This window comes from Peromyscus californicus, unplaced genomic scaffold (assembly GCF_007827085.1).
Source record: "Peromyscus californicus insignis strain IS unplaced genomic scaffold, ASM782708v3 Scaffold_7__1_contigs__length_154581171, whole genome shotgun sequence".
Taxonomy (NCBI): Eukaryota; Metazoa; Chordata; class Mammalia; order Rodentia; family Cricetidae; genus Peromyscus; species Peromyscus californicus.
The window spans coordinates 103,733,617-103,752,247 of record NW_026294595.1 but is presented as its reverse complement, the minus strand read 5'-3'; the positions used below and the strand labels follow the sequence as shown (position 1 = coordinate 103,752,247).

The window sequence follows — 18,631 nt, the reverse complement described above, 5'->3', positions numbered from 1 at the left end:
GCTACACAGAGAAACCCTGTCTCGAAAAACCAAAAAAAAAAAAAAAAAAAAAAAAAAGAGTGCTGATTGTTCTTCCAGAGGACCCAGGTTAGATTCCCAGCATCTGCAGGGTGGCTCACAACCGGCTGTAACTCTAGTCCCCGGGGGATCCAGAGCCCTCTTCGGCGTCTCCAGGCACTGCAGACACATGGTGCGCATACATACAGGCAAAACATCCATACATATAAAATAGAATAAAATAATAAAGGCTTAAGAAAAAGATAAATTTTTAAAATTTTAAAAGAAGTGTCAAGGTTGGGACTGGAGTGATGACTCAGTCAGTAAAGAGCTCAAAATGCAAGCATGAAGACCTGAGTTCGGATCCCCAGTACCCACGTAAAAGGCTGTAGCACTGCAGGTCAAGAGGGCAGCACAGAGACAGGAGGATCCCCGAGGCTTGCTGGCCAGCTAGACTAACGAATCAGTAAGTTCCATGTTCAGTGAGAGACCATGCTCGAAAAGCAAGAGGAAGGCTGGGTGTGGTGGTGCACTCAGGAGACAGAGGCCAGAGGATCTCCAAGAGTTCGAAACCATCTTGGTCCACATAGTGAGTACCACAACAGCCAAGGCTATGTAGAGGGACCCTGTCTCAAAAAAGAAAATAGAAAACCAAGGTGGAAAGCAATAGAGGAAGATACTTGATGCTGCCCTCCAGCACACCACACACACACACACACACACACACACACACACACACACGCACACACACACACACACACACAGAGTGCAACACATATACAAATACACATATGTCCAAGTCAAGCTTGTGATGGATTTGTATCCTGGATGCCCACACTCAGGTCAACAGAGCAAGAAAGGATCTTACCTTCCACATCACCCTAGATCACTCCGGTCTAACCATGGCAGATTTAGTAACATGGGACCCACTCCCTAAGGCTGGAGGGGGCTTCTATCCCCTTTAACTTGGGAAAACCCTCTGGTGGTGATGAGAAGCATCCTCTAGAATCAGTTGCTAGGGCTTATTCACACAAGGAGACTGAGACACATGGACTCTGGCTGTGTATCAGGGAATCTTTGCAACAGAGGAGTCTTAGATGAGGAACTTAAGAAAATAGGGTTTGTATTTTCACAAACCCAATAATCGGCCTGGTGTTTGCAGGTAGAAGTGGACCTTAGGAGACAGCAACGGATGGGGTGGGACCATAGCCAGGCCATCAGAGCCCAGCCCGGGTTTTCTGGCCCCAGCAGCCTTCTTAACTCAGATACCAATGGGCATGCTCTAGGGAGGGACCTTGACTAGACTATGGCCAGAGGGTAAACTCCATTTGCTGGGGAGGGCGTGGAATGCTAAATCCCAGAAATAGCTCTGCCCTTCCCAGGACAAAGGCTGCTCCCCTCCTTGGGTGGGGATCATGAAGGGAGAATTTTGGGGTAAGAGATTAAGAAATTCCCAAGAATTCTGCTCCTTCCATCATAGCAAAGGAAGCTGCTGGGAATCTGTGATGTGATTGTAGGTGCAGATGTGGATGTGGGCAGTGCGTGGATGAGGATGTATGTGAGTGAGAATTTGGGGGGCAGGCATATTGGGCCCAGGATGGGAAGTGGGTGTGCCAGTCCCTGACCCCTGGTCTCAGGGTGGAACCTCTGGGGGACTGCAGTTATGGCAAGAGTGGAGAAGGGAGCGGAGAACAAACATGGCAGCAACCCAGCCCATCCTGCCTGTGGCAGGAGAGCACAGCTTCAGGGCTGGGGAAGCCAGAAGCCATAGGCTCTCAACTCAACTGTACCATCAGAGTGAGGCTCTTAGCTGGACATGCTGGTACATACTCCCAGCACTTGGGAGATGGAGGCAGGGGTATAGTAAGTCAGGGACATCATCCAGTTACATAACAAGTTTGAGGCTAACCTAGACTACATGAGATTCTGTCTCAAAGAAAGAAAAGAAAATCAAGACTCTTCGGGGCTCCTTGTTTAGACGAAATTGACCACTAAGGAGGTGCCTCTGCTACCTCATCTGGAAAACCAGAGGGACCACAGCTCAGCAGCTGTGCAGCCCTGTGCAAGAGTCTAAGGGTCACAGCTGGTGGAGGGCACATGAGACCGGAGGAGCAGTTAAGTCTCTCATGCTTGAGAGATGGCGGGGAGGGGAGCAAGGAAGGTTCTAATCAGACAGAGAGGATGTTGGGAGAGTGAAGAGAGCCTGAGGCAAGGCTCCCAAACCACAGCAAACACTCTCAATTATCCTGAGATCTAGATAGAAGATAATTTGAGTGAGAGGACCTCCTCAACAAGGATCCCCAGCTTTCCTCGCTGCAACCTACAAGACCTGGGAGCCAGGCTGTCCCATGGTAGAGACCTTGACTGGTGTGTGTGGTCCTGAGTGTGGCTTCCAGCACCTCACAAAAACACAGTACAATACAGCACAACCAGGAAGGGATACAGAGATACACAGGCTGGGATTCGAGTCACACAAGCAGAGGCCAGAGCCGAGGGACCCAGAGCACACGGAAACTGTCTGGGAGTCAGAGATGGTGCCTGTGTCCTTTGCTTCCTATACAGAGGTCACTGTAGTGAGACAGAGTCATTGAACATCTGCCTCATGCCCAGCCTGAGCTAGGAGCTGAGTCAAAACCCCGAGGCACACGTGTTACTTGTCATCCTTCTGTCCACAGTCTAAGAAGGGCGATAACTTGCCTTAGTAGACAGCAGTGAACAGAAAAGGGCTCCCTGTGCCCACACTGCCCCAGGGAGGGGTGCATGGGTGCCGCCTCCTTGTTGTGCCCCCCTGGGAGGGAAGTGGTAATTCTCTATCAGTTCCTGACTTCTGGAGAAGGCTCTCAAAGGCCCCCCCACTGTGCAGCCTCCGGGCCTGCAAATGGAATAACCGAGATGTGTATGCCCAACTGCTGAAAAACAACAGATTCTCTCTTCTGACAAAGTCCTGCTTTCTCCTGAGAAGCTTGAGTTAGCTGTTTGTGTGTCACAGGGGTGTGTGTGTCTGTCTGTCTGTCTGTGTCTGTCTGTCTGTCCAGCTGCTGTCTCAGAGTTTTGGCCTCATCCTCCCAGCATCCCAGCCACTTCCTTTTCCAGACTCCTCACATCCTGATTAGTCAAATGACTCCCTGCCTGGCTGCCTTTCCACACCACCCATCATCTAGGCACCCACCCCACAGCTCCTGCTTGGGCTCCTGCCCCAGTTCTCAGCGACTCTTAAACTCTGAGCCTTGAAGGGGAGGGTTAGCCATATTATTAATGAACTGGAAAGACCTAGGCCAGAACAGATGTGGGAGTTGCAGGTCTGTCGCTTCTAATCTGAAACACTACTGCCAGAAATGCCTCTGAATCCCACATTTTCTAAGCTGGAGACTAATACGATTTACTGTATGTATGCAATCACACTCTTGGTGGGACCCAGGACAGCAATTACTGTAGTCAGTGGATGACACTCATTCTACTATGTGACTATACAAAGGCAAAAAACAAAAAACTCATGTAGGTGGTGGCCAGTCAGGGCTTGCCACTGAATGAGCATGGCCACCTCTCCATTTGGGGTTCAAGGGATTGAGATGAGGGGCCTTATGTCAGTGTCTGTGACAGCTGGAGACTCAGCACAGAAGGGTGGCTAGGGTGAAATGAGGCAGGAGGGACCTCAGAGCTGCGGACTGAGGAGCTGGGACAAACAAGAGGACTGGAGACAGAGGAATCCCACAGAGGAGGCTATGGGGAATCAGGGAGGGAGCCGGGAGAGAAACTGGAAAGGTCTGGGCAGAGCCCTGGCGCAGGGGCATACTGCAGAGCAGCCGATAGAAGACTCAGATGTGCTTGGTAGCGGTGGAACTGGTGCTGAGACTGGAGAAGTGTCAAAGGAAAGCAGATGACAAGGACAGGACGCCGCAGCCCATGACAAGCTTCCCTGGCTGGCATCTCTGCCAAGAAAGGGAACCAGGGTTCTCAGAGCGCCGCCAAGAAGCTGAAGGAAGGACAATTCCAAACGGAAGTGTTGTAAGAGGTGCCTGAGAGACGGCTCAGTGGTTGAGAGCATGTGCTGCTCTTCCTGAGGACCCAAGGACAGGAGTTCAGTCCTCAGCACCCCGAGTGGGCAGCTCACCTGCCTGAAACTCCAGCTTCAGGGGATCTGACGCCCTTTTCCGGCTTTTTCAGGCACCTGAATTCACGTGCACATTGCCCAACACACACATATACAGCCTCTCTTGTGGACACATATGTGTGAACACATACCATGTCCCACACTGTTACAATGGCACATGAGATAAAAATTTTGGAGAAACAGAGCCGGGCGGTGGTGGCGCACGCCTTTAATCCCAGCACTCGGGAGGCAGAGCCAGGCGGATCTCTGTGAGTCCGAGGCCAGCCTGGACTACCAAGTGAGTTCCTGGAAAGGCGCAAAGCTGCACAGAGAAACCCTGTCTCGAAAAACCAAAAAAAAAAAAAAAAAATTTTGGAGAAACAGAAGAGGCATCACTGGCCTCTATACACAGGCCCTATGTGGGGGCCACCTGGCCGTCGGCTCCCTTGTCCCACTGGATGGTTCCTCTAGAAGGTTTTTTTGGTGCCCATGCCAAGCAACTTCTGAGAAGTCACCTCCCCCTCCTCCACCTCCTAGCCAGCCACTCCAAGGCATGAATGTATGTGACACAGGAAATACCAGGAAGGTAGAGTGAACAATGAACAATGGTTGTCTGGCACAGCAGGACTAGGAATTAATGAATTATTCTCAGTCTCCTATGGTTCTGATGTTTACTTCAGGGGCCTTCACGTTTTCTTCAATAAAGCAGGTTAAATGAATTTTTAAAGAGGATCCGTTAGAGAGGCATGAGGGTGGCCGCCCCACTGGGGCGACTGTTGACAAGTTTCTCAAATTCACACAAAGCTAAAGACAGGCTGCAGCAGGACAGTGGCGCCTGCCTGCCCGGCACAGCCTCAGAGGACCTGCTAGGTCTCCTCGGGGTTCTGGCAGTCCACACTAAGCTCTGAGCAGAGATTCTAGGTCGGCAGGAGAGTGACCTAATTAAACACACAAGCTTATTCTTAGACCAGGAGGCCCAGTTAAGGCCCCTGGGTAGCCCAGCCCAGAGGTACAGGCCTGGAGGTGACTGCACAGGACTCTTAAATGGTTCTTGCTTGTTTCTAATGGTTGAAGTACCACACACTCATCACGGGACCTTTGCAAAATAGTTAAGTACAGAAAAAGAACTGTTAACCCAAGAAACCTGCCAGTTGGGCTTTTTTTTTTTTTTTCCTGGTTTTGTTGTTGCTTGCTTTCAAGTTTTGTTTGGTTTTGAGATAGAATCTAACTATATAGCCCTAGTTGGCCTAAAACTCTCTGTGTAGACAAGGCTGGCCTCAAACCCATGGAGAACTGCCTATCTCTGCCTCCCAAGTGCTGGGATTATGAGCGTGCACCGCCATGCTTGGCAAAATCCCCTGGTCTTTTTAAATACACATTTATGTATCGGAGGAGAAATACTTGTTCACATAATGTAAGTTTAAGAAACAAGAAAATTCTGAGCTTGCATGATTGACCCCTAATCTGCTATGTAAATGTAGCCTGGCATATGTCTGTAGTTCCTTGTCATGTTTATCTCATTCATAATTATGGAAACATCTTCCCCATGTCATTACACATTCAGCTATTGTGTGTGTGTGTGTGTGTATGTGTGTGTGTGTGTATGTGCAAGTCCATGTGTGTGAGAATTCTTGTGTGCAAGTGAAGATATGTGCTTATGATAGCACATGTCTCCTATCTGTCTCCTATCTCCCCATAGGAGCACTGGCATTACAGACGTGTGCGGCCATGCTTGGCTTCCTTATAGGGATTCTGGGGGTGTGAACTCAGGGCCTCACATTTGCATGACAACTGCTTTGCACAGCAAGCCATCTCCCCAGCCCCAGTCACTTGATTTATAAAGACTTCAAACATCTATCATATAGAGTAATGAATAAAATATGTCCCTGTGGTGGGGCATCCAGATTTTCACCAACAGCTCAGTAATGAATTTCCTCATCTTTAAGCTGGATTTTAGAAGTAAAAAATTATTTAGGACTATTGCAAAATGACTTCCTGAGAATTCACAGCACCTGACGTCACCACTGGTAAAGTTGGGGCTGTCACAGGGCTTGTGTCATATCCTGATTCTTGTAAACCAGCTAGTGCTAGGTCCAGATCAAACTGGATCAAACATAGAGGCCACTGTGAGCAGGTGACTTCATCCTGGATCCATTCAGGACTTTGTGACCAAGCCTAACCCCGCACCCTTCCAGCATTAGTCAGCTCTCACGAGGTTAGGCTGCTGTGACAACCCCAGAATTTTGGGGGATTACTGCAAATAAGATTTCATATCCAATTACTTAAGATGTGAATCAACTATGACTTTTGTTTTCTTCTTATCCTGAGGCTCATGCTGATGGAACAGCCCAGCCCCTAGCTCCAGACTCAAGGTCATGGGTTAATGGCATAAAGTAGAAAACCACATTGGCACTTAAGGTTTGATTGGGATGTGGCATGCATCACACCACTCTCTTCCCATTGTCCCAAAGAGGTCATGTGGCCAACCAAGCCCAGTGCCTGTGAGAGGAAAGAATTCGCTTTTCTCTTAGGAAGGTGCTGCAGCTCACACATTGGGGTGGGGAGATTCAGAATGCCCTCACAGAGGGGTCAAAGACAGCTGGAAAGAACACAGTCCTCCACAGTAAAGGGCAATCAGACCGCCCTCACACCCTGGCACTAAATCTGACATCAGGAACGTTGACCACGGCAGTCTCTCTTCACTCTAGAAAACGCCTCCCCCTGGATACCTTCTCCAGGGAGGGGGTTACTTAGGTGTCCTTTTGTGCAGATGAAGGAAAATACAAGAGCCAGAGATGGCATGCATACCGGTAATCCCAACATTTGAGAGGCTGAGACAAGAGGTGATGGGGGCAGAGACAGACAGGAAACGCACGTGTGTGTGTGTGTGTGTGTGTGTGTGTGTGTGTGTGTGTGTGTGTGTGTGTTTATGAACATACACCTATTATTTATTTATTATTAAAAGTGGTGAGACACTGCAAAATTACTTCAAAGAGTGAGACCATATGTATAACAGGCTCTCTCCTTTCCTCATTTTTCTCTTATTTGCTTTTTTCAGTACTGGGGAATGCACTTGGGACCTTGCACAGGCTGGGCGCTACAGAGCTTTATGGCCATTTCTTTTTATCTTTTCTTTCTTTTTTGCGGGGAGGGAGATAAAATATTTCCCAAGAGACCAAAACAAAAACTCTGGTGACAATGGTTATTTTGGGTGAACAGAACTAAGTGACTGAAGGTGGGGTGGAGGAGGGGCTTACTTTTCACCCCGCCCCGCCCCCCCCCCCCCCCATTTTCCAGCTTGTGTTGATATTGCGTTCTCCTCCCGGTTTTCTTTTAATTTACGTTTTTTAAGTTGTCCTTTCTCTCTCAGTCATGATTTCCCGTGGCCTTCCTGTCTGTTCTTCTTCTTCCTTCCGTGATCCCACGTTGGAACACGCCCTGATGCCTAGACCTGGAGCTCGAGAAGACACAAGAACAAACATCAAACAGTTACAAAGCAAAAACCAAAGAGTTCCCACTCCAGTAGAGGAGGCCGCTGGAGGGGACAGCCAATGATCGCTCCCCACCTCCAGATAAGCTCTGAGTGGGTGAGATGGGAAAACTAGACCAAACTCATGCACGCCCGAGTCAGAAGGCCCGCCCTGACGAGGAGGAGCAGTGACAGAGAAAACCAGAGAGAAAGAGACCACACGGCCAAGGCGGGTGGGGCTGGCTCAAGTCCAAGGCCAGTGGTGCCCCCAAGCTAGGGGCAGTCTACCGACAGATGCCTGTTGCACCGTTCCATGCGGAGACCCCTCTTCTGTCACCCACACATCCCACTCCTGTTCCCAGTCTTCAGTGGAACCTCTTCGCCCCTCATGACTGTGTGGGCAGTTCCCTTTGCAAAAATCGAAAGGCCTGATATTTGCCATCTGGATGCAAAGAACAGAGGCAGTGCCGATGGGAACAGGCCCGGAAGTCAGAGATAGCACCAGGACACAGTCCCCAGAGAGAGAGTGGGATCTCTGGGGAACGCTAAAGATTGCTTGAAGGCGTTAGATTTGAAATTCAGAAGAACTTGTGTCTAAATTAGCCACAGCTCGGTTTGGATACAGGACCTCTAAGGATCCGTGTGTTTAGTCACCAACATGTACTCCAATCAGGAAATGGTGGAACTAGAAAAGAGATATGGCCTAGTGGGAGATACTCTAGTCAATGGGGCCACGTCCTTTAAGGGGTTACTGGTACCCCAGCCTTTTTCTCTTCCTCTCTTTGGAGGCCTGGCTAAGAGACGATCAGGTTTGCTCCACCAGGAGCTTCCTGTCATGATGTCTCACTTTGCAACAAACCCCCAAACAATGGATCCAACCAGCCACGGGCTGAAACTGCCGGACTGTGAGCCGAAATAGGCTCTCTGTAAATGTCATCTCAGGAGTTCTGTGACAGTGGCAGGACACTGACTAACACCGTGAGCCTGGAGCCCAGGGGTCAGGAGGGCACGAGCACAGCCCTCTGACAGAACGGCCTTGCAAAGACGTTGGAGGGGTGGACTGCAACCCTGGCCATCCTTAGAAGATGCTCACATCCTTGGAACTCTCCCGCCCACTCTGGCAAGACCCCATAGCCCCGAAGGAAAGGTGCATCTATACAAGACATTGTCACCGAAGCACCACTGGAACACTTGGCTTGACTTCCTGTTTAAATCTGGTTGCAAGAGACATGTCCAGATGGATGAGCAAAATTGCCAGGCTCCTTGAGTGTCTCCTGAGACCCAGAGGTTAAGATGACATTCTCGGGGTTCTGTGGAACAAGGAAAACACAAGTAAGTAGTATGATGACATACATTGTAAGCAAAGTCGGGAGTGTTGGTGCATACCTGCAACCCCAGAAGGCTGAGGCAGAAAGATCCATGAGTTCAAGGCCAGCCTGGGCTAAATATCATCTCTCAAATATACGTGTGCGTGTGTGTGTGTGTGCCAAGTATAGTGGCTTATAATTTTTTTAAAAAATTGTATTGGTGCATACCTGTAATCCCAGCTATTGGGCATTGAGGCAGGAGGATTGTCACGAGTTTGAGGTCATCTTGAGCACATAGTGAGTCCCAAGCCAGCCTAGACTACGGTATTAAATCTTATCTATGTGTGGATGAGTAAATAAATAAATAAATAAAGGAACACACTAGAAATAAAGACAAAAGGCACGTTACAGCCTGCAAGGAAGAAAACTTTGCATCTCATGTCACAGGTGAAGGAAGAAGCTTCCTACGATATGTAGAGTTTCTAAAAAGATCAATAAACGAACACAAGGGAGCAAGTGGCTCTTGATTGCATAAAAACGCCATCAAACTCATCAGAGAATTGCAAATTAAAGCTACAGACAGCAATTTTCACCTATGAGATTGGTAAAACTCCAACTAGTGGCGAGCACGCTGATGCCACCTGAGGAGACAGGCTTTTCGCACCATCCCTGTAGGAGTGTAAATTGGCACGGCCCCTTCGGGAAGGCGACTTGGCAGCATCTATTAAAATTGAGAGAAATCCTCTACACACATGAGACTGGCTGACATACATCCAGAACAGGCAAGTGGACACAGACACTCACGGTGGCATGGTCTACAACAGCAAGGGTAAGTCATATATACGGCCATGAAGGGCGAGCCTGATGCAGGAAGACCCCTCCGTAATGGGGTGCCTTATCCACATGCCTGTACACAGCTATTAGAAAAGAATGAGGACAATGAATAAGGAGGCTCCTGGGCAGGGAGAGGAGGAACTGAAAGACATGGCTGTGAGGCTTATGAGCAATGAGAGATTCCAGAGATCATCTACACAGCCCGTCACCTAGGGTTCACATCATAGTATGCTCCAAAATGCAAGAGGCAAGGCCTGGTAGCACTCACTTGTAATCTCAGCGTTAGGAGGCAAGAGGATTGCCAGGAATTAAAGATCAGCCTGGTATATATAGTAAGTTCCAGTCGGGCTAGCCTGGGCTAAAAACTCTTGCCATCAGGAAAGGAGGAAGAGGGGAACATCTTAGGGGTGACAGCTAAGTTTATGGCGTCCCAAATGTTTATCTTCAACTCATCAAGATCTACACAGGAAATACATACAACTCTTGTGAAAGTCAATCAGACTTCACTTGTAATAAGAGTGAAGTAGTCCTTCATCTATGAATAAGAAAATGTTTCCAAGATATGCCAATAACTGGGGGTGGGAGAAGCCTGGAGGACAAATAGGTGTCTCGGGCTCTGGGAAAAGAATGGGATGAGAGTCCATGTTTGGATTACCTCTCTTTCTGTAAAGAAATGCTGGAAGACCATGTTAGAAACTAAAACCTGGACTTCAGAAGACGGAGAAGGTCGTGGGAATGAAAGCAAAGAAATAAGAGGTAAAGTTGTTTTCATAATACCCTGGTTCATATTTTGAAGTTGTGAGCCATGTGCTATATTACCTGCTCATAAAAGTAAATGAAAAACTGTGGGTAATTACCATATAAGAAGAGGTAATTATAACCAAAACCAAAATTATACCCTGAGTACCACAATCACACCCTAGGATAAAAGATGTGTTTTAGATTTTATGTTGACATTTGGGTGTGTACTATTCTTTTTCTAAATCTCTCTCTCTCTCTCTCTCTCTCTCTCTCTCTCTCTCTCTCTCTCTTTCTCTTTCTCTCTCTCTCCTTCTCTGCCTATGCTGAAATCTATATTAAAACATTTTCTCAATAAACTCCAACTTGCTTCAAGAAAACAAGGGAAAAATTTGTGTTAGCAAGATATAAAATCATGCATAAGATTTTAAAAACATTTCAAAATAATTTGTCATAGAATGCTAAATAAATCTGAATTGTCAAACTAAAGAATTGATGTGCATCTTGTTTTTTATTGAGTTTTGTTTGTTTTGAGACAGAGTTTCACACTGTAGCCCAGGCTAGCCTTTAATGTGTGACAATCCTCCTACTAAGGTCTCCTGAGTCCTGGGATCACAAGCAAGAACCACCATTCCAGTGGACATTTTATTCTTATTTTTGTTCTGTTATAATAGAAAAGGTACATTTTTTTTGTGTCTACAGGAAAGAAAGAAGGGAGGGAGGGGGGCAGGGAGGACAGATGGACAGATGGAAGGACTACTAGAAACCCCACAGGCATCCAGAGTTCAGGATATCATATTGTTTGAAAAGCTGCTATGTATAAAACTCAGGCAGCTTTCTGAGCAGCTACAGGATCAATCTAGAAGCGTCTCAGACTCCGAATCCAGCAAAAATTCTGCTTGAGACTGACCAGGAACTGAGTAGGTTTCCAAGGCCAGCTGCACAAGATTTCTTTTGGTTTGTTTGTTTTAGTTTTTTTGGTTGGTTGGATGGTTGGTTGGTTGGTTGGTTGGTTGATTGGTTGGTTAGATGGTTGGTTGGATGGATGGTTGAATAGTTGGCTGGTTGGTTGGATGGTTGGTTGCTTGATTAGATGGTTGATTAGTTTAAACAGGGTCTCACTATGGGGCCCTGACTATCCTAGAACTCACTTTATGGACAAGGCTGGCCTTGAACTCACAGAGATCTGCCTGCCTCTACCTCCCAAGTGCTAGGACTAAAAGTGTGCACCACCTCGCCCAGCAGGACAGGATTTCTTTCTTTCTTTCTTTCTTTCTTTCTTTCTTTCTTTCTTTCTTTCTTTCTTTCTTTCTTTTTTAAATTTTATTTAATATGTATACAGTGTTCTGCCTGCATGCCAGAAGAGGGCACCAGATTGCATTATAGATGATTGTAAGCCACCATGTGGTTGCTGGGAATTGAACTCACCACCTCTGGAAGAACAGCCATCACTCTTAACCTTTGGGCCATCTCTCCAGCCCCAGGACAGGATTTCTTAAGTTAGACATCTTTTGTGCCTTTTTCAGATACATTACTCCTGTGGAGGATAAGCAGGTATCTCCTGAGGCTAGCCCTTTCACCTAGTTGCCCATTACCTATTTTCCCACCAGGTTGCTGGTTTAGAAGACGCTGGTGATTACTCTTTCTCCTCTAAGCAATAACGACAAACTAAGGAGAACTCCTCAAGCACTTGGTCAGGTTGGATGCCTCATTTCCATGGAAACACAAGGGAGGGACTTGAGGACCTGGGTGTGAGTATAGAGACTGCCTGAGGAGTCAGGGGAGCAGCAGGGATTGTGGCCACTCCACTTCTATCCTGCCCACCCCAGTTTCTCTTCCAGGTCACAGGCTCTCCTTCATCCAGTTCATATGCTAAAATGCTTATCCTCTGTGTTCCATCTGAGAGTCTCCAGACAACGCAGGAGAGACTTTCACAGGTAGAGTAGAAGTGTGCTGGGTGCCCTGGTGTGGTTTAGGTTCACACCTCTTTCTGCCTCGTCCTTGCTGGTCTCCCTGACATCAACAGCCCCTTCATTCACGCCCCTCCGGTCCCAGCGACCATGCTGGCCACCTTTCTTTCTCCTTTTGCTTCCCCAAACCCCGTCTATTTCTGTTCCAGGCTTACTTTGGGCAGCGCTCTCTCAGCTTCCACTGGGGAGCTACCTGAACCATATTCCAGAAAGAACAGGTGCTTTTCTCTGAGCAGGCAGACTGCCAGGGCAGGGTCAGAGCCAAGCTGATGCAGAATACGCAGGCAGGAAGCCCTTCCAGGTCCCACCAAGTCTGTCTGCTCTCCTCTCTGTGAGTGCCCCATATGGCTTCAGGTGCAAAAAAGACTTAGGCTGAGAAGTTGATTCACTCTGTGTGTGTGTGTGTGTGTGTGTGTGTGTGTGTGTGTATCCCCACACATGCTGGGGTGGGGAGCTCATTTGTGTGTGCTCATGTGGAGGTCAGAGGTTATCAAATGTCTCTGTTTTTCATCCTCCTCCTTATTTTTAAGACTGGATCTCTCAATCAACTTGGAGATTGTCATTTCAGCTGGACAGTATGGCCAGCAAGCCCCTGTGTTCTGCCAGTCTGTCTCAACCCCATTGATTGGGGTTACACACACACACTGCCATGCTCAGATTTTACGTGGGTGCTGGGAATTAGAACTCTGACCCTAGCACATGCTCAGCAAACTGTTTAGCTGCTGAGCATCTCTCCAGCCCTCTTTACTGGGTCTTTTTATTATTATTATTATTATTATTATTATTATTATTATTATTATTATTATTTCACTTTATTTTATGCATATGGGTGTTTTCCCTTTATGTATGTCTATGCACCACATGCATGCAATGTCCACAGAAGCCAGAGAGGGCGCCGGATCCCCTGGAACCTTATAAATGGTTGTGAGCCAGCATGTGGGTGTTGGCAACCAAACCGGGTCCTCTGCAAGAGCAACCAATGATCTTAACGCTGAGCCTTCTCTCCAGCCCTCTTTACTGGACCTTAGGACCAAACACACAAATGACAGTATTTTGTGTTTTAATAGGTTCACAGTAGGAATGTTTTCATTTTCTCAAAGGATCTAAAGATCCTGTAGAACACAGTCTGGCTAAAGGGGAAGAACATTCTGGAATGCTTAAATCCCAGAAGTTCAGTGTTCATCAGTGAAGCCCTCAGACCCAGGTTCAGGCACTCATTTCTTTCTTTGCCTCCTGGGTCTTTTCTCCCACACTTGACCACTGCCCACCTAGCTGCCCAGAGTGACCAGGGATAGAAGTCACAGAACCACAGAAAAAACTGACACAGCCACCCTAGACATCGATGATTCCAGCGTTTCCTGTGGGTGAGGCCCGACAGTCTAGGGCTCTGGAGGAGGGAACAAAGAAAGCCAGGGTGGTGAGAGAGCCTGGCAGGTGACAGAGGCGGCCCACAGCAGGAGAGGGGGAGATACAGACCCTGAAGAGCTGGGGAGGGCGGGGGTCCTGTGGATACTGTCGCTGCCTTCTCTGCTACTGCAGAATCAGTCGTCAAGTTCAAGCTTGCCAGGTTCTATCATCATGAGCTCTGCACTCCTCAGTAGGGATCACCCACTCACTGTCTGGGAGGCTGTGTAGTGAGTCAGCCTGGCCACATTTCACTCCACACAGCGGTCAAAGTCCAGAACGGACTCCAAAGGCTGGGGCTCACATGGAGCAGGTGTTCTTACACTGCATCTGACCTTGAACTGGAAACTCATTAGAAAGAAACCGAGTTGTCACGTCCAGAGCAAGGCACTAGGAGGTCAGATGACCAAAAATCTCCATTTCAGACCAGTAGTGGAAGTACTGACCTGGGTATGTTTCACTCAAGATGACAATTGAAATACTCAGTGGCTTTTCGGATGCCTAGAAGATGCTCTAGCAAGCTGTCCGGTGAGTCCTGGGCACTTCCTGTAACACAGACATTTCTAGGGGTTGTACAGAGTCTTGCAGTTTCCAGTGACTGCTGCCAGGCACACGGAGGAGACATGTGAAGCACTGTGTACACGGTGACTGTTTGGGTTGTAACAGTTCCCACGACAGAGCTCCTGCCAAGCCGTACTTGGGTTTCTACACCCGCCCACCAGGCATACGGAGACTTGGCTGGAAACAGCTCCGCGGGAGCCCACTTGGCCCAATAGGACTTCCCACCGAAGGTGCTAAGGACTAGGATTCTTGTGCAGCTGGGCTAAGCAGTCTCCCTAATGACACAGGCGGTGATATGCACGCACACAGGGCCAGCACTGGTGAGCTTCTTGAGGACTGACAGAGGCCTAAGGCCCAGCAGAAGCTGCTTTCAAGAAAGTCCTGGTCTCAGGGCTAGGAAGACGATTCAGTAGTTGGGAGCTCATATTGTTCTTCCAGAGGACCCCAGTTGAATTCAAAGGTCACAACCACCTGTAACTCCAGCTCCAAGGGATCCAGCACCCTCTTCTGACCTCCACTGACACCTGTACTCATATGCACAGATACCACACCTAGGCATAGTTAAAAATAAAATAAAACTGTAAAAGAAAGGAAGGAAGGAAGGAAGGAAGGAAGGAAGGAAGGAAGGAAAGAAGAAAGAAAGAAAGAAAGAAAGAAAGAAAGAAAGAAAGAAAGAAAGAAAGAAAGAAAGAAAGAAAGAAAGAAGTAACCTTCATCAGTATTCCAGCATGTGTGGGGAAGGGGATCATGAGGTTCCACCCCCCCACTGAGATCCTATATGCCCCATGGTAATGGTTGCTGGGGGGGTGGGTCATATTTCTCAGTAGTGTAGTCACACACACACACACACACACACACACACACACACACACACACACACCATGAAAGCAGGAGAGGTCACTGGGAAGGAGAAGAAATGGTTTAGTGGGAAGGAAAAGGCTTATTAGTGAGGATAAGAGAGAACTATAATGAAGCATAATACATATATCTCTATGGACAGATATGAAATCATGAAATAATAAATATTTTTACAAAGAAATAACAAGTCATTCACTATTTAATACCAATGAGCACATGGTGGAACTCTGCCTGCATGGGAGTGGAGAGCACTCCTCTCTGCAGCCCCAGACAGGTACCAGGCATTGTGCAGAGTGGGACACCCCTCAGGTGAGACAGGCATGTGTGTTTCCGGCCTTTCTCCCATGTGGAAAGCAGGAGAAGATCCCTAAAACCTTAGCATCTGCCTCCACAGTACATCTAAGGAAAGAGGGAGCCCAAGAGGAGGATGAGGGATCTAGGATAAAGAGAGAGGAAGAGACAGGGAACAGATGAAACATGATGTTTGGAGTTTTGCAGGGTGCTACCATAGTGCACAATTTTCATCCTCTTGGGCCCCTAAATTCTGCACCCCTATGTTAAGGGATCTCCCTTTTTAGAAGGCAGACTTTCCTTCACAATACAAACTGAAATGCCAGGGGCTCAAGTTCCCAATTTCTCTATAGGAAGATGTGGACTCAGAGCTCCACCAATCAGATAAACTCACACAGCATTTGAATCAAAAGTTGGTGACATGAAGCCCTCAGTAAAACCCACTCGTCAGAGCCAGTGAGATGGCTCTGTGAGTAAAGACACTGGCTGCCAACACAGTGAGAGTCCCATTGGATCTCAAAGGAATAAAGTAAAAACAAAAAAACAAAAAACAAAAAAACAAACAAACAAAAAAACCAAAACGATAGAGCAGGAAACCAGAGATCATTCTCTAGGGTGTACACATATGCACCCATGCACACACACAACTCGGAAATAAATAAATCTAGGTATCAGGGACAAGGGAGATTGCCATGTTACTGGACTAAGTCAAGAGCATGGAAACCTAGATTTAATTTAGCTTTAGGTTTTTTGTATTTATTATTATTATTAGTATTATTGCTATTATTATATTATGCATTTAGTGCTTTGCCTGCATATGTATAGCAGCACTTCCCTCAGAGTCCAGAACAGGGTGTTGGGTCCCCTGGAACTCACAAGAGAAGTTGTAAGTTTCCATGTGGATGCTGAGGATTAAGCCAAGGTCCTCAGGAAGAGCAGCCAATGCTCTTAAGCACTGAGCCATCTCTCCAGCCACTTTATTTCTTAATTTTTAAAAAGGTTACTTTTATTTGTGTGTGTGTGTGTGTGTGTGTGTGTGTGTGTGTGTGTGTGTGTGTGTTTACCACATGTGTGCAGGTACTAGAGGAGACCAGAAGAAGGTGCCAGATCCCTTGGAGCTGGAATTACAGGTGGCTATGAGCCTCCAGATATAGATTCTGGGAATTGAACTTGGAACCTCTGGAAGCACAGCACATGCTCTGAACCTCTGAGCCATCTCTCCAGCCCCCAGATTATACTCACAGTGCATACTGGATCTTGTAAATTCCAGGAAGATACTCACCAACATGTTCAAAGTGGATGCTCTAAGAAAAAAGTCTTTTTCTTTGTTTTTTTTTTTAAAGTCATATTTATGTATTATTTTTAACGTTTTGAAATTTTAAAATAAAAAAGCAACATATTATTCTACAAATATATTAATGTCTATATAAAAGGAAAGATAAAATACGTGTTCTAGAAAAAGATGGGCCTCTTAAAGGGGCAGGTGGTTAGGGATCTGTGGACTTTTAATGCCTACTGAGTCTCTAAATCAATTTGTGGAATTGACAGGACTGTCTATACTTTTTATTTTTATTTTTTAGTTGGAACTCTTTGTGTTACTTTACATTGTGTGTGCAGTAATTTTTTTAACATATTAAACAGGCAGCAAAAGGCTAGCTCCACTCTTCATTAGGCCTAAAGTAAGACCAGAGAGGACAAGAAGAAACCAATCTTCCCAGAAGGGGGTGGGAGGCAAAAGTCCTGCACATCCCATCTGTAGACCCACAGTGGCTCCAAAGTCACTACTGTTGGGCTGAAAAGACTGTATTTGCAGCTTAAAAATGAGAGTCATTAAAAATTATGGTACGCTTATACAATGGAATATTACTCAGCAATAAAAAGAGAATTGTTACAGATATCCATAGCAGCATGTAAAATCTCACAGACATGTTGTTAAAGACCCAGGCACAACCGTCTAATCTAATTTCCATGAATTTCTAGAAAGAGTGGATTATGACAACGAAAGGCGAGAGCAGGGGAGCTGGCTGCAAAGGAGTAAGAGGGGACATGCAAGATGACAGATCTTGAACTTCGCCAGTTAAAATGGATTTAACTTTATTATGATGATGTTTACCTTGGTCTACGCATTTATTAAATCTTGTCATATACCGAAAACCGGTGCATTTTATTGCATGCAAAGTCTATAGTACCCCGAGTGCTGTAACCTTAAGCTTTTGTCGTCCCAGAGAGGATGGTGTCCTTTTCAACCACTTTTCATCTTTCCCAGGTTAATAAAGGCACAGTTTCTGATCCTCTGCTCATTGCAGACAATTAGACATCCTTTGTTGACCTCATGGAGTACCCTCCCCCTTTTCAAAGATAAGGTCTCCTTACACAGCCCAGCTGGTAGCCGGTCTCACACTCTGGGTCCTTCTGCCTCAACCTCCCAGAATTGCAGACCTCCACCACCTGCTGACTGGCTGTTCCCTCTTTCATTTCTTCTTTCCTTTCCTCTTTTTAGGTCTTGCCTTCTTCGTCTCCCCTCCCCCACCCCACCACAGGGTTTTGCATGCAGCCTTGCCTGATTTGACCTCACTATGAAACTCAAGTCATCCTGGAACTTTCAGCAACCTGTCCACCTTTGCCTCCCGAGCCCTGGGGCTCGTCGGTGTGCCACCAGGCCTGGCTCTGTGTTTCATTTTCTAAGTAACATTCTTCGTCAGGCATTTCCTCTGCCTGTTTTTTTATTGTGATCTCTTTTATTTTTCTTAGTTATTTCTGCAGGCCCTTTGCATATTGAAAATATTAACTCTTTGCCTCCTGGGTTACAGCTCCTGTTTTGTATATGGTTTGATCAGTGCTCTTGCAGGATCGTGGGGTAACTGTACCGATATTACTTTCATGATTTCCGCTCTGTATGCTTGTAAAAGTCCTTATCACAAGGATGAAATGTGATTCTTCTAGACCTTATTAGGGATGGCTAACGAGTCCACTGACTGATTTTTTTCAAAACCTTACTTCAAACTGTCCTTAGGAAGGGGAAGGCAGCCCCAGTTGAGAAACACTGACCTACGCTTTGCCTGCTTTCCCCACACAGTAAATTCTCATATACAATAGCACTTCGGTCTATTTC

General features: G+C 46.9%; 1 long non-coding RNA gene across 5 annotated transcripts in view; it reads right to left on the bottom strand.

The window, feature by feature from the left end:
• LOC128101899 (uncharacterized) overlaps window positions 1-18,631 on the bottom strand; it is a 47,699-nt gene that overhangs the window by 20,059 nt on the left and 9,009 nt on the right. For all 5 annotated transcript variants that reach the window (XR_008215219.1, XR_008215220.1, XR_008215223.1 and 2 more), the window contains one exon: window positions 7,430-8,866. This is a non-coding gene — a long non-coding RNA (uncharacterized LOC128101899). The remainder of the gene's footprint in view (window positions 1-7,429; window positions 8,867-18,631) is intronic.